General features: G+C 33.2%; 1 non-coding gene across 1 annotated transcript; it reads right to left on the bottom strand.

Moving 5' to 3' along the window:
• Window positions 1-296: 296 nt before the first annotated feature.
• TRNAS-AGA (transfer RNA serine (anticodon AGA)) lies at window positions 297-369 on the bottom strand. Its single transcript has one exon. It is a non-coding gene; the product is annotated as a tRNA-Ser (tRNA).
• Window positions 370-13,505: the final 13,136 nt, after the last annotated feature.

Below are 13,505 nucleotides of genomic sequence, written 5' to 3'. Positions count from 1 at the left end.
TATGAACTATGTAAGCATACATTAAGAACTATATAAGCATATATTATGAACTATTCAACTATGTAAGCATATATTATGAACTATGTAAGCATGTGTATGTATGAACTATGTAAGCATGTATACAGGATCAATGTAAGACCTTATAGGGTCCATGAGGTGTTGCCCCGGATAGTTGCGGAACCTGGACTAGACCCGAATAGTCTAAGTAAGCCGCACGGGCGTCCAGATTCTGCTCTCGACTGTCAACTGTAGTTTTATTAGGTATTTTTGAAGCAGGAGAAGAGACAAACGAGCAATGCCCTCGCGAAGACTCGAACCACGGACCTCTCGAATTCTCGTCGAGCGTGCTGACCATTATACCACGAAGGCATGCTAAGAAGGAGGGAGAAATACCTTAAAATAATACTCATCCAGATGAACACTAATTACCATAGAGCATAGGATCGCATTTCACTCTGAGAAGCAGAAAAGAGGTATATTAGACTTCCAACCTGAACTTACTACAGTGTTGGGAAAACGAATGAACGAAACCAAAAGCTGCGCAATCAGTTCAGTGAAAAACTCACAGAGTGTGCACATAACGGACAAAAACGAAAACTTGGCGTTCGAACGTTCATTCGAGCTCAGAATTTGATGGCAAACACTCAAATGCTCATCTTTGGTTGGCAAGGTCGCAAATGATTGCAACAAGTTAATTATCTAATCAAGGGCTAAATATTATCAACTAACTCCAACTTTCGCTGTATGCCGAAATTAGCATGAAAAGTTCATGCTGTGTTTGTGCTGTCAGAACTTCGCGTCCCAAAGAAGGGAGCTTCAAGTAGAATGAGCGCAGCACAGTATCTCCAGGAGGACAGGATAGAAGATGGCGCTTCGTCATCTTCTTTCCTGTCCTTCGATCCTATTTGTTTACATTTCAAACTTAGCAGAATAGTGGATTTGTTGCCAATCTAGAGAAACTAAGCTTCGCAACAAAAAAGATAACGCCTTCTTTTATTAATGCGAATGAATCATGTTTAATCTATTCTGGAATTAACATTTAAGCTATTAAATTATTCCATATATTGACTCAGCGTCCACAACAAATTCAGTTTCTACGCCTTCGTTGTCTTTTCGCAGAGTCAAACCAAAGGAAGTACTCGGCTCCGTGAGCTCAGTTATTTTTTTATTTTTATATGCTGCTAAATTGTGCATTTTTTGCTTTAAAATTGAATGAATTATGTTATTCTTATCTTCCGGTTTAAGTTTTTATGCCTTTAGTTAATCTGTTAATAGTTGTAGAATTATCAAATATTTAAAAGTTGTTTAAGTGCGGCTAAGCCCAATTTTTTTTACCATAGTTGCCATATTTGTTTACATTTGAATCTTAGCAGAATAGTGAATTAAACCACCTTCTGCACCTTCTGTGTCTTTTCGCCGAGTGGGATCAAAAGTAAACTTCCAGTTTCGTGCACCGAAAAATCTGCCTCCTTACCCGCTGGCCAAATTGCTTATTTTCGAGTAGAAACTCTAATTTTAATCGTAGAAACTGTTCTTTAAATTGTTTTAATTGTATTAATATTTTATATTTTTCTATATTTTTCAATTTTTAGTGAAGATGTAATGTTGCGCGCTTCCAACCTGCACGCAACAATAGTGGTGACTGCTATGAACTGGAAAGTATACAAAGTCTTGAGAAGGGTTTAAATCCCTTTTTATTCAACTTTAGAAACTACAGATGCGTGCTCTTGACGCTCACAAACTACGCCGACCCGGCGGTAAAATAAAAATAAAAAACTCAAAAAAGAATAATAACAAGTGACTAACTACGAGGCTCTCTACACGTAACTAACCTAACCGCGTTCTAAGATACCGCTGACAATTCATCAAACTTCTGAATATTACGTTGAAAGATTTAACAATCTGCCGAGGCAAGCACACAAGCCGAAACGCGTGGTTCTTCAATTTCTAACTAGCCACCTCCACGCTCGTGAAGCAAGAAAGCACACTTTCGAACTCGTTTCCCTTCTATTTAACTCAGATTACTTCCGCTGACAATTTGAATCCTTGCGCGTTCTACTAAAATTTACATACTCTGGCATTGGCAATTCCAGGGGAAAGTAAGGCTTGACAGGAAAGATAGTTTAAACTTAAAATAAATGTTAGTTAAAATAAATACAAACCCTACAAAGATGCATTGAGATTTTGTGCATTTTTGCCTTACCGCGAAGTGAGAACTCAATTAATTGAATGAGAAATGTATCTCTAATGAAATTCGGGGAAATAAGTTTAAATGAAATGCAGTAAAAATGCGTATAATTTAATATTCCGTACAAGGAAGTCACGTGGTGTACACACCAGATTTTTTTATCTTCGATTACGCAAGGCTCTTCAATTTTTTTTTTACACATCTGAAAGAGGCAATTATTCGACATGTTCGTGGAATTAATGTGGACTTACTGCGTTCCGCTGTGGAACACACTGCTTTGCGAATGGAAAGAGTTGTGGAGAACCACGGCTCTTGTTGATCTGCAGCGCCACATGTCGGCAACTTCTTGTACTAATTTTTTTTTATTTAATAAATCTCGAGCGCATGATCTTAAGTGTCTGTTTTTAAAATTTCATCACATTATGACCCCACACAACACTCTGCACAGGCCTCTGAGTTGGGGAAGTTTAATTAAAGTTAGTTCCAGATGAAGCATTGTCACAATATTTATTTCATATTGTTTTGCTTCAATCAATTTTGATACATTTAACATCATGCAGTTATTCATCTGTCCTTTTATATCTTTTTAAACTATATTTTTTGTAAAAAACTACTATTACAACTTCATAAAAGTTATTAATTAAACAATGACTTTTAACAGTTAAACATACAAATTTAAAATTCTACTGACTGCTATTTTTAGGATTAATTTTCTACTCGTTTTCCGTTTTAGAATGCTTAATTTTTTTTTAGACAAAAACGTATTTACACGAATTCTAAGAAGACATCTGCTTCCAGCTTGAACGTGGAGCTCTGGAAGTAAACTGAATGAATGGCCTGGAAATATGTAACGAATATCACAAACATGTACCTAACTGTCTGCCTTTATTGAAGAAAAGAAATAGTTCTGTGTTAATATCGCAAACGTCGAGATATTTGCAGTGTTGCCCGGACTCTCTTTGTATCTCGAAATTTATCCTGTTTTGCAGAATTCCGTAGGTAAAACAATTACGAAAAGCGGAATTTCCCAAATACCACGATGTTTTCCTCCGGCGAATCTGAGTCGTATGTTTGCTGACTTCGTCAAAATATCGTAAAATAGTTGTAGCTGCAAAGGTTAATATTGACTTTCCAAATAGAAAATGAAAGAATCATTCGGTAAAAGACTTGTTGTAATGGCTTAAGAGTAAAAGCGCATGAAATCTTCTAAAATATGATATTCATTTTAATTTAAATAATAAAAAAAAATAAATAAAAATCTGAAAAGTTTTCGATTTTAAATTACGTCCAAAGGGGCGTTTTTTTTTTTTTTTTTTTTTTTTTTTTTTAACATTTTGTCTGTTACCCTTATTTATCAAATATCACGGTCTTCGAACTTGAACCATAAAATTCAGTTCAAGAGCAAAATCGTAAAATAGTTTTAAATAGAGCATATCTTTAGAATTTCCGATACACAGTCTCGTGCACTGGAGATGATTTTTTTTTTTTTTTTTTTTTTTTTTTTTTTTTTCGTATAGTATTGCCATTGCTGGTTTTGAAATCGTTGAGTTTCTTAATAAAAAATTTGTTAAAGTTTTAAAAATATGAACTAGATTATTAAACAGATTCCAAATTTGGGCTTGCAGATGCCCATAATCTGGTGGAAACGTACGTTATTCAAAATTGGATGGCTCGGTAACTTTGTTTATCACAATGAGAGAACCCACATTTATTCAGATTCTCCATTATTCAATTTCTTTAAATATAATGCAGGGCTCTAACATTTGGTGGCAACAGTTTGAAAAGTGAAGCGTTTGTAGTAATTCACACAAAATGCCAAAACGAAATTAATAGTCCTTCTGGGCAAATTGCCCCTTTGGAATAAAAATTTAATTTCCTTGTTGGCGCATTTACGTGCTTCCGTGAAATTCAGGAACATGATTTATATTTTCACTAGCTCAGTGTGTGTGTAAAATTCTTGGGTCAATTTAAATACTGATGATTTCGTATGTACACCTTGCACACACAAAAATGTTTTCCTCAAACGAGTTATAAAAATAATTTAAAATGAATTCAGAAACATTCTTTCGTGGCGTCTGTACGAACGTACGTATGTATGTATCACGCATAACTCAAAAACGAGTAGCCTCAGAACGTTGAAATACTGTACATAGGACTGCTATAACATATAGTTGTGCAACTCCTATTTTGGTTGCATTCGGCTACTAAAAATATATAAATAAATAAATAAATATACATACCCATTCTTATATGTTAACAAATTGTGCATTTTTTGCTTTAAAAATGATTGAATTATGTTGTTCTTACCTTCCAGTTAAGGTTTCTATGCCTTTAGGTAAACTGCATGCAATAGCTGTAGAATTATCCACAATTTAAAAGTTGTTTAAGTGCGGCTAAGCCTAATTTTTTAACCATAGAAGCCATATTTGTTTACATTTGAAACTTAGAAGAATATTAAAATACGTCTTTCTGCACCTTCAGTGTCTTTTTGCCGAGCGGGACCAAAAGGAAACTTTCAGTTTTGTGCACCGAAAAATCTGCCTTCTTGCCCGCTGGCAGAATGGCTTATTTTTTCGTAGAAAGTGTAATTTTAATTGTAAAATTTTTTTAAAATTGTTTTAACTCTATTTGGTGTTTCATGTTTTGTATCTTTCAGTTTTTAACGAAGATATTTTGAGCTTTTATGTATTTTTGCCTTGCCGCGAAGTGAGAACTGAATTAATTGAATGAGAAATCTATCTGTAATGAAATTCGAGGAAATAAGTTTAAATGAGATGCAGCCAAAACAATGCATATAATTTAATATTCCGTACAAGGAAGTCATGTGGTGTACACATCAGACTTTTTTTTATATTATCAAAAACAAAAATTACAGTTTATTCTAACAAATTACCCTAAAAGGGAAACGCGAGTTAAAAAGTGTTGGAAACTATGATTTGGACAATATTTATAAAGTTCTTTTCTGCAGCATACAAATCTTATGAGTTAGAAGAAAAAATTTTGAATTATTTATTCTTGGTTCGTTAGGAAAAACACTAATGGAAATTTTACTCCGCAATATTATGTATATGAATTCTGATAATTTTCCGTTTTCATGGCTGCAAGTTTAAACTTTACATTATTTATTTATAATTTGCCGCTTCAATGTATACTTCTGCTTACTTTGAAACATTTTATCGCAACTTCCTGTAGCTAGCACACCTGCCACCTTGATCTTGAAAATTTACTGGTACTCTACGCCGTGTTTCGTTAGCACAGCTTTGTCTCGGTTCTTTGGCTCTTACTTACCTCTTTCATTCTTTCCTCTTATTCGGGAACTTCTAGTTCTAAATAAACGACTAATTTCTATGGAATTCATAGATTTGTGACGTTTTTCTAAAAGTGCTTAGGATTATTAGCCCGAAGGGGCAATATGACCAGAAGGGCTATTAATTTCGCTTTGGCATCTTGCGTCGGTTCACTTTTCAAATTGTTGCCACCAAATATTAAAACCCTGCATTATTTTGAATGTGAAATGCCTCTAGAAAATCCATTTCTCCAATGGAAGATGGTTTTTTTTTTTTTTTTTTTTTTTTTTTTTTTTTGAATAATTTTGGCAGCAGAAAAATTGAAAGTGTGATTTTCGGACCAACAATGTTGAGCGAAAGAAGACTTCTGTGTTTCCTTTTTTCTAACATATGCCTCATGTTCCTTGACGCGAAATTTTAAGGCTCTCTTAGTTTGGCCAATGTAAATTAAACCACACTGGCAAGGAATCCTATAAATACCCCAGGAATTCATATCCGGAATGAGGTCCTTGAGTATGGAACTCGGAATTTTATTGATGGGAGAATAAACAAACGATTTCGATGTCATTTAATTAATGTTTAAAATATAAAGAGCATTTTTTAAATGTTGATCTGATAGCCTTTTTTCCCTCAACTTCGTCGCGATTTCCATGATAGAACTTTTCGTAAAATTTCCATGGGTATTCATTTCCAGTTCTTTTCGAAATTCCTCAATTGTGGTTTTGCAATTAGAAAGAGCTGTTTTCGAGAGACCGTATTCACCATAATCCACAGGAAGCTCTGCAGGAATATGTTGGAAAGGTAGCTAAGCAATACTTGTATTAGTCTTCATTTTTCACAAAGGGTGCAGTGGTACTTTTTGAACTACGACTTGTTGCTTTTGCTTGCTGAAGTTTCACGTTTTGAAAGTCTTTGGGTATCACAGAATTTCTTCTGTAAATATTGGTAGCAAAATTTTCTCTTAACAATATTATTGCGTGCATACTGGTTCGTAAGTCATGGAATGCACAAGTTGATGAAACATGAATAAAATTTATTATCTCAACAATAAGAGAAAAATGCTAAAATTTCCTCAGAGATATTCGTACAATATCGCAATATCTATATATTTAACTACTAAAACGTTGAATAGAACTCTATTAAAAATATCAGTAACAAGAACTAAGTAAACAACTGCTAAACAACTGACTTTTTAGGATGTTTTCCTCCAGCTTTTACAATCTTTTCTATCGTGCACGATAATATTCTTATATTTTCTCGATTTTTCTGGATAGCAAAAGAGTACAATTACGAGATATCTATTTATTAAATACGCGTGGTCCTGTATTTTTAACTTTTCGGCGTAGTTTTCTCTTCAAATAAGTCTCGTGCTGCATTGCATGGGAATCTAAAACAATTTTAATTACAAATTCTACTAAAAATAGTTAAATAAATACCAAAACCGTAACAATATGTTAAATTTTACAATTTTTTTTTCATTCTTCTTATTTTTAATTCGTTGTAAGAAAATCCTGCGACAGTTATCAACCCCATACTGAAACTTTCTTTGCTTTGACGGAACCAAGTTTCTACATTTTTTCTCTTCGCTTTCGATAATAAATAGACCTCTTTTTTCTGTTGCAGTTATTTAGGTGAAGTCTCGCTTCCTCATAGCAAATAGTTTTCATAAAGTTTCCAAACTGTTTGACGTTTCAGCCCCATGCCACGGCAGAAGCTAGTTAGCCTTATGTTTCTTAGCTTTTGTAAGCTGTAAATCTTGTTTTATTTATTGATATTTGAGATGTATTTAAAGACTTTTCAACTGATTTCTGCGTCGGTGTATTTTCTCTTGTTACCAGAGATTAAACTTTAGAAACAGTGCATACCTTTTCCGGGTATATATTTGGAATCTTCTTTCAATATAGAAGTACGGATTAATGGCTTTTCCCTTTGCTTATAATGCTGCTTATTTGAACTTCGAAATTTTAATCCCATGCATTTCACAGCGTTTTTCAATTATGGAATTATATTGGAAAAGTGTGCAAACACCTTCGGTATTTTCAGGTAGTTTAGTCTGGAATATAATTCATTTATTTACGTAAACTGAGTTAGTATTCTAAGCAAAAAGAATACACTGTAAATAATGAGAGAACGAACATCATCGGAAATGAAGAAACTAACAATACTTACAAGAGAACGTGAACAATATCGTTGACCTCAAATTCGCCTAAAATAAGAATCGGTTCAATTTTTCTTTTTTTCCTTTTTTTTTTTTTTTTTTTTTTTTTTTTTGCAGAGTTTTCTTTTCATTTTCCATTCATTTCTTTTTTACCCCGTTCTTTCCCCCCCCCTTCCTTTTTTATTTTTTATTTTTCCCCCCTTCTTTCTTTCCTCTTTTTTTTTTTTTTTTCCAAGATCAATGATCTTACTTTAGACATGGACCTTGTAAGAGATAGACTAACCCAGTGGGCGGGGCGCACGTCACCCACATGTCCGCAAGAAAGAGCAGGGGCGATCTGGTTTACTTTAACACCGAAACCTATGGCGTTTGCATCACATAATTGTTTTTAATTATTAAATGTGATACGTTGTATAAATGATGAAATTATGAAAGTCGCTGTTATTTCAAATAAAACAGTGCTTTAAAGATATATATTAAGTACTTTTTACTGCATTTTGCGCATTCTTTTCACGCGTAATTCTTGTATAAACATCTTTCTTTTGTAAAACAGTAAAAACTATAAACACAAAATTTATGAACTTACTTTGAGTACAAATAAAGTAAAATTAAATAAGAATGAAGCTTTGAAACAAATAAAGCAAAATTAAACAAGATCTGATATATATATATTTTTAAATTTCATGGGCATTTTCAAGCAGTGGTTTAAAAAATTATTGTAACATTACAAGACGATCACTTATTTGATCATATGATTATTAATTATTAACATCATATCATGATTATTTATTTTAATAATTCATAAAATTCGGAGCATAAACTGTTCTCATCGTAATGAAAATAAAATCTGGAAGCACTCAGATTTTATGTCAAAAGGTATGTTTTTAACGTTTTGTGTGTTACCTTTATTTATTGAATATCTTGTTCTTCGCACCTAAACCACACAAAATTCAATTCATCACAAAATATTGGAAAACAGCATATCTTTAGAATTTCCGCGTTGGAGATAAAAATGTTACTTTCCGTTCAGTGTTGCCATTGTTCACTTTGAACTTGTTGAGTTTCTTAATCAAAAATTCGTTATAGTTTTACAAAATATGAAATAGATGAAAACGAATTCGGAATTCGGCTGTTCGGGTGGAGGATTAAGTCGTTCAAAATTTGATGGCTCTAGATACCGTCGTTTTTTCACAATGAGGAAAACATACATCTATTTATGCAGATAATTTATTATTAATTTCTTTAAATATATAATCTTAAAAAAGCAGCACAAGTTAGAATTTCAAGCAAAAACTTTAAAAAATTCATTTTTAGGTATTTTAGTATTTTTTCTTATTTACACCAATAAAAAGCATAAAAATTATAAGAGAAAATTCTTTGTTTGAAATTTTCTATTAGTTCAGATTAAAAATATTATTTTCTAAAAGAAGTAGTTACGAATTTCCTTACAGGATAGGAAAAGCTAAAAAAATAGCCAGGCCTGAAAGTATGCAACAGCTTTAAAATCAATCTCAGTTTCAAAAATAAAAATATCTAAAAATTCTAATTTGTGAAATGAGACGCTACAACCAACTTTTTCTTGACAATTATACACACTGCAATAGGCAACCATTGTAAGTTTCTGCAAGTCGTCCCTGCTCCTCCGGATGTGATCAAAGTGACAGCCGGGAATGTGTCAGAAGAGCGAGAAAAGAAAAGGGTTGATCTATTTCTTATAAGATCCATGACTTCTTATAAGGTCCATGACAAAGTTTCATTTTCAGCAGACTGTCATCTTATCGTTCCTAGTAGTCGAGAAGAATTTACAACGTATTTCTAATTTTAAGCGATTTTGTTCTCAGAAGAAAAAAAAACTAAAATCCAAATGAAATGAAGAATTAAAGTGATATTTGTAAGAAATCGAAACGTGAATCGAAGTAATATCAGTATTTATACAATACAAAATTTGAATTAGTATCTAAATTTCATGCTTAAAATTTAAAATTGCTGCCTTTTTCCACACCAACTCAATGCTTTTAAGATATCGCAAGAAGACAGATTATTATTATTATTATTTACGTGTTCCATCCTAAGGCACTACACAAAAGAGAGGGATGCCTTCGTGGAGAACTTTCTGAGGGAAAGTGGCTCGTATAAACACTTTACACATGGGGAAATACACAAAAGCGCCCATGCAGCCAGCCTGTTCGCGAAATTAAAACTCCGACAGAACTACCAGTGTTCAGGGACTTTACCGCTTGGCCGCTAGTAAAACTAGACAGCTTTGTAGTCCCTCGTAAACTTCATCTCATGATATACATTAACATGTAGTTAAGCTTCAGCGGTGAGTAAGATTTGTGTGCTATGTGGTAACATTTTTCCTGAAATTATTTTCGAGTTCTGTTGATTGCAAAGATGAATTTTATAGCTTTTTTTCTATCAAATACTACAGATGGTATTCTTGTTTCAGAAGCTAGTCTTAAAGAATTCTCAAGTATTCATATTATCCGAAATGTCGACGGTAATGATTTTTCTATGATGATGGTTTCTATTATGATGAACTATCCGAAATGATGCTGGTCTTGTTTTAGAAGGTAGTCTTTGAGATTTTTCAGGTGCTCATATTACCCGAAATGTTGACGATGATGATTGTTCTATGATGATGGTTTCTATCATGATGAACTATCGCAAACGATTGTGATCTTGCTTCAGAAGGTAGTCTCTGAGATGTTTCAGGTACTCAAACTGCCTGATATGCTGTTTTATGATAATGGCGATATATTAATATAAAGATAGTTTCTCTGATGATAAACTATCCAAAATCATGGTATCCTTGTTTCAGAAAATTGTTTTTCACCGACGGTTTTTCACCGAAATTCCGGCTTACCATATTTTTTCGCTCCTTCCAGCATGCCTTCGTGGTGTACTGATTGCACACACGTTGCATATTCGCGAGGCCCTAGATTCGAGTCCCAGGGAGACATTTCTCATTTTTCACGTCTCCAGAATCGAATAAACCTTGTAGAGACATTAGGTATTTTTTGAAAGCAGGAAAGATGAAAAATGAGCAATGTCCTCACCGAGACTCGAACCACGGACCTCTCGAATATGAGCTGAGAGTGCTGGGCATTAACACCACGAAGGCATGCTAAGAAGGCGAGAGAAATATCTTATATACTCCCCCTTTTAAAGGGCGACTGGGGTTTTTAGAGGACCCAGTCGCCAAATCCTAGTGGTGAAGAATAATCATTCACCACCTTTTAGTTCGGGCGCCACTGTAGAGACATTAGGTTTTTTGATTGCTGAGAAACGTAAAAAATGTGCAATGCCCTCGCCGGGACTCGAACCACGTACCTCTCGAATACGCGCCGAGTGTGTTGGCCATCATACCAAGAAGACATACTAAGAAGGTAGAAGAAATACCTTATAACGTAATGAATCTACAACCATAAACTAATATTTTTGAGTAATTAAAATCAAATTCTGCTACTATACTAGAACCTAAAACGCCAGAACACCAAATTCCATAACAACATTTTTTTCATTAAACTGTAAATTAGAGTAAAGGCATTTTACAAAACTGCGTCATTCTGAAGAATTGCGCAAAATTTGAAAAGATTCACATTTTTGTCGCAAAGGAAAGAAATCGCAGACGATAAAATAAGGGAAGAAAAACCACTGAAGCGTAATTTTTGACACCTCTTTTTATTGTCAATTTATTCTGCTTAAAAGAGACATATATATTGTCTATCAGTGATTTATATAGCATTCTAGTTTGCACCAGTTTCACGAATGAATTAAACGAACTACACCAAAAGCGTATCCAATATTTTAGACGAACCGTTAATATGGCCAACGGGTTTTAAATTTTGCCGATATTGACATTTGACGTCAAATAGCAATCAATAGTTTAAAACTACTAAGCGAAAAGAATTTGAAAGTAGCATGCTGTTAACTGTATTTATTTCAGACAAGCATAGAACGTTGAATTTATTACATCTTCTGGCTCGTTTTTCTTTTCAAAAGCCATTGATTTATCGCATTTTTTCAAATGTATATCTTTTATAAATGCCGAAACTGAAATTTAAAGATATGACGTTTTTATTTGTGGCATCGTTCTTAGAAAATGACGTATTTACGACAGATGCGTGATGTGCAGGAACCCTTTGAAAATGAATTGGGTAAAACAGTTCAGAAGTTTTTGTTCAGGAGTTCTTTGTCGCAGCAGACGAAGAGTGGAACATTTTATTACCTTAAAAACTTTTTGAAATAAGCGTTTTCAAGGACAAAGTAAATTCCTGTATGTTCATAGTTGCTTAAGTTCGTTTATTCATTAAGCCTAACTCGTTCTAGTGACTATAAGAGACAGTTTTATTGGCTCCGACTCCAAATTAATCTTAATTTTTACAACTCTGTTTCATCAAATAACGTCAATCCAAGTTTTAAATCAAAAATAATTTTTATTTCGTTTTTAGCAAATGTAAACAACTCTTTAGAACAATATCATTAATAATCTTTTGTTGCCATTCCAAGAACAACAAAAATTGAATAATCTTTTTGTTGCCATTCTAAAAACAACAAAAATTGAATAATCTTTCTGTTGCCATTCTGTAAACAACAAAAAACAAATAAAACGATATTAATCAGTATTTAAAGTTTCTGTATAAGTTCAAGCCACAAAAGTTTCCTTTAGAAAGTTCTTCAGTGAAGGTAACGAACGCTTTCTTCTGAAATTACATACCAATATTTTTGAATATTTCGATTCTACAACTCAAATTATGCTTAAAAATTAAATTTTGTTATTTTTGGTGAACAAATTACGGAGAAATTTAAAAATTTATCTTTGACGGGTTTTTTTCCCCCCTCTCTCTCAATTTGCGTCAAGAATAATTAACTTAGCGAACTTCTTAACTTTCAGCATTTTATTTTAATTTCCCTTTTTTCATCATACACGAGCGGAGAAAAGGTCATCGTTCATAATTTAAAATAATTTAAACAAAGTCCCCTAAATCACATTTGGCGTTATTATCGCGTATGCTACATTTCAAAACGAGCCTGCATTTAAATTCGCATATATCTTAGGAAATTCTGAATAAAAAAACTCTAATTTTTTGCAGATATGCTTAGAAATAGATCTACTTTAACACGATGGTAAAACTTTTATAGATTATACTTCAAAATTATTTTTGACAAATTTATAGAAGTTATTTAAAAATACAAATTTCAAAAATGAATCATAAAAAATGCGCGAATTTAATTTGGAATGAACCTAAATTTTGAAATGTGAAAAGAAGAATCAAATAAGTTTAATAAAAAAGAGAAATTAATAAATAGTATATACCAAATTCAATTAACATGGAGAAGCTAAAATTTTGAGACAGTCGACCCAGTAAAACGAGAAATATAGCCCCCTTCCCCCCCCGGCAGTGTACGGTCATGCACTGTATTTGCATTTTAGTGTTGCAGTGTTATTATAATAGGATTTTTTAATAAGAACGGATTAATAATTTTCTATTTATTTTCGGTTCAAAGGGACGTTAGTCCTGAATGAGATATAGTCTCAAAACAGCGTTTTGCGTTGAATCACTCGCAACCAGGGATCACTTTTCAAACCGTTGCCACTAAATAATATCGCCCCGTGTTACATTTAAAGAAATTAAATAATGAAGAATCTGCGAGAAAGTATATATGTTTCTCGCATCGTGAAAAAACCAAGGTACCCAGAGCCATCCAATTCCGAATAACGTGGTCCGCCACCCGAACACGGGCACCTGGAAGATCGAATTTTGAATTTCGAATTTGCTTTATTACCTATTTCATATTTTGGTAAAAATTAAAAAAATTTTGATTAACAAACTCAATGATTTCAAAACGAGCAGTGGCAACACTGTAC

The sequence above is a fragment of the Stegodyphus dumicola genome, chromosome 10 (genome assembly GCF_044657685.1).
Source record: "Stegodyphus dumicola isolate Sdum_Otavi_A_Nest chromosome 10, ASM4465768v1".
Lineage (NCBI taxonomy): Eukaryota > Metazoa > Arthropoda > Arachnida > Araneae > Eresidae > Stegodyphus > Stegodyphus dumicola.
Note: the sequence above shows the minus strand (reverse complement) of the source record. Positions and strands in the feature narration are given on the sequence as shown.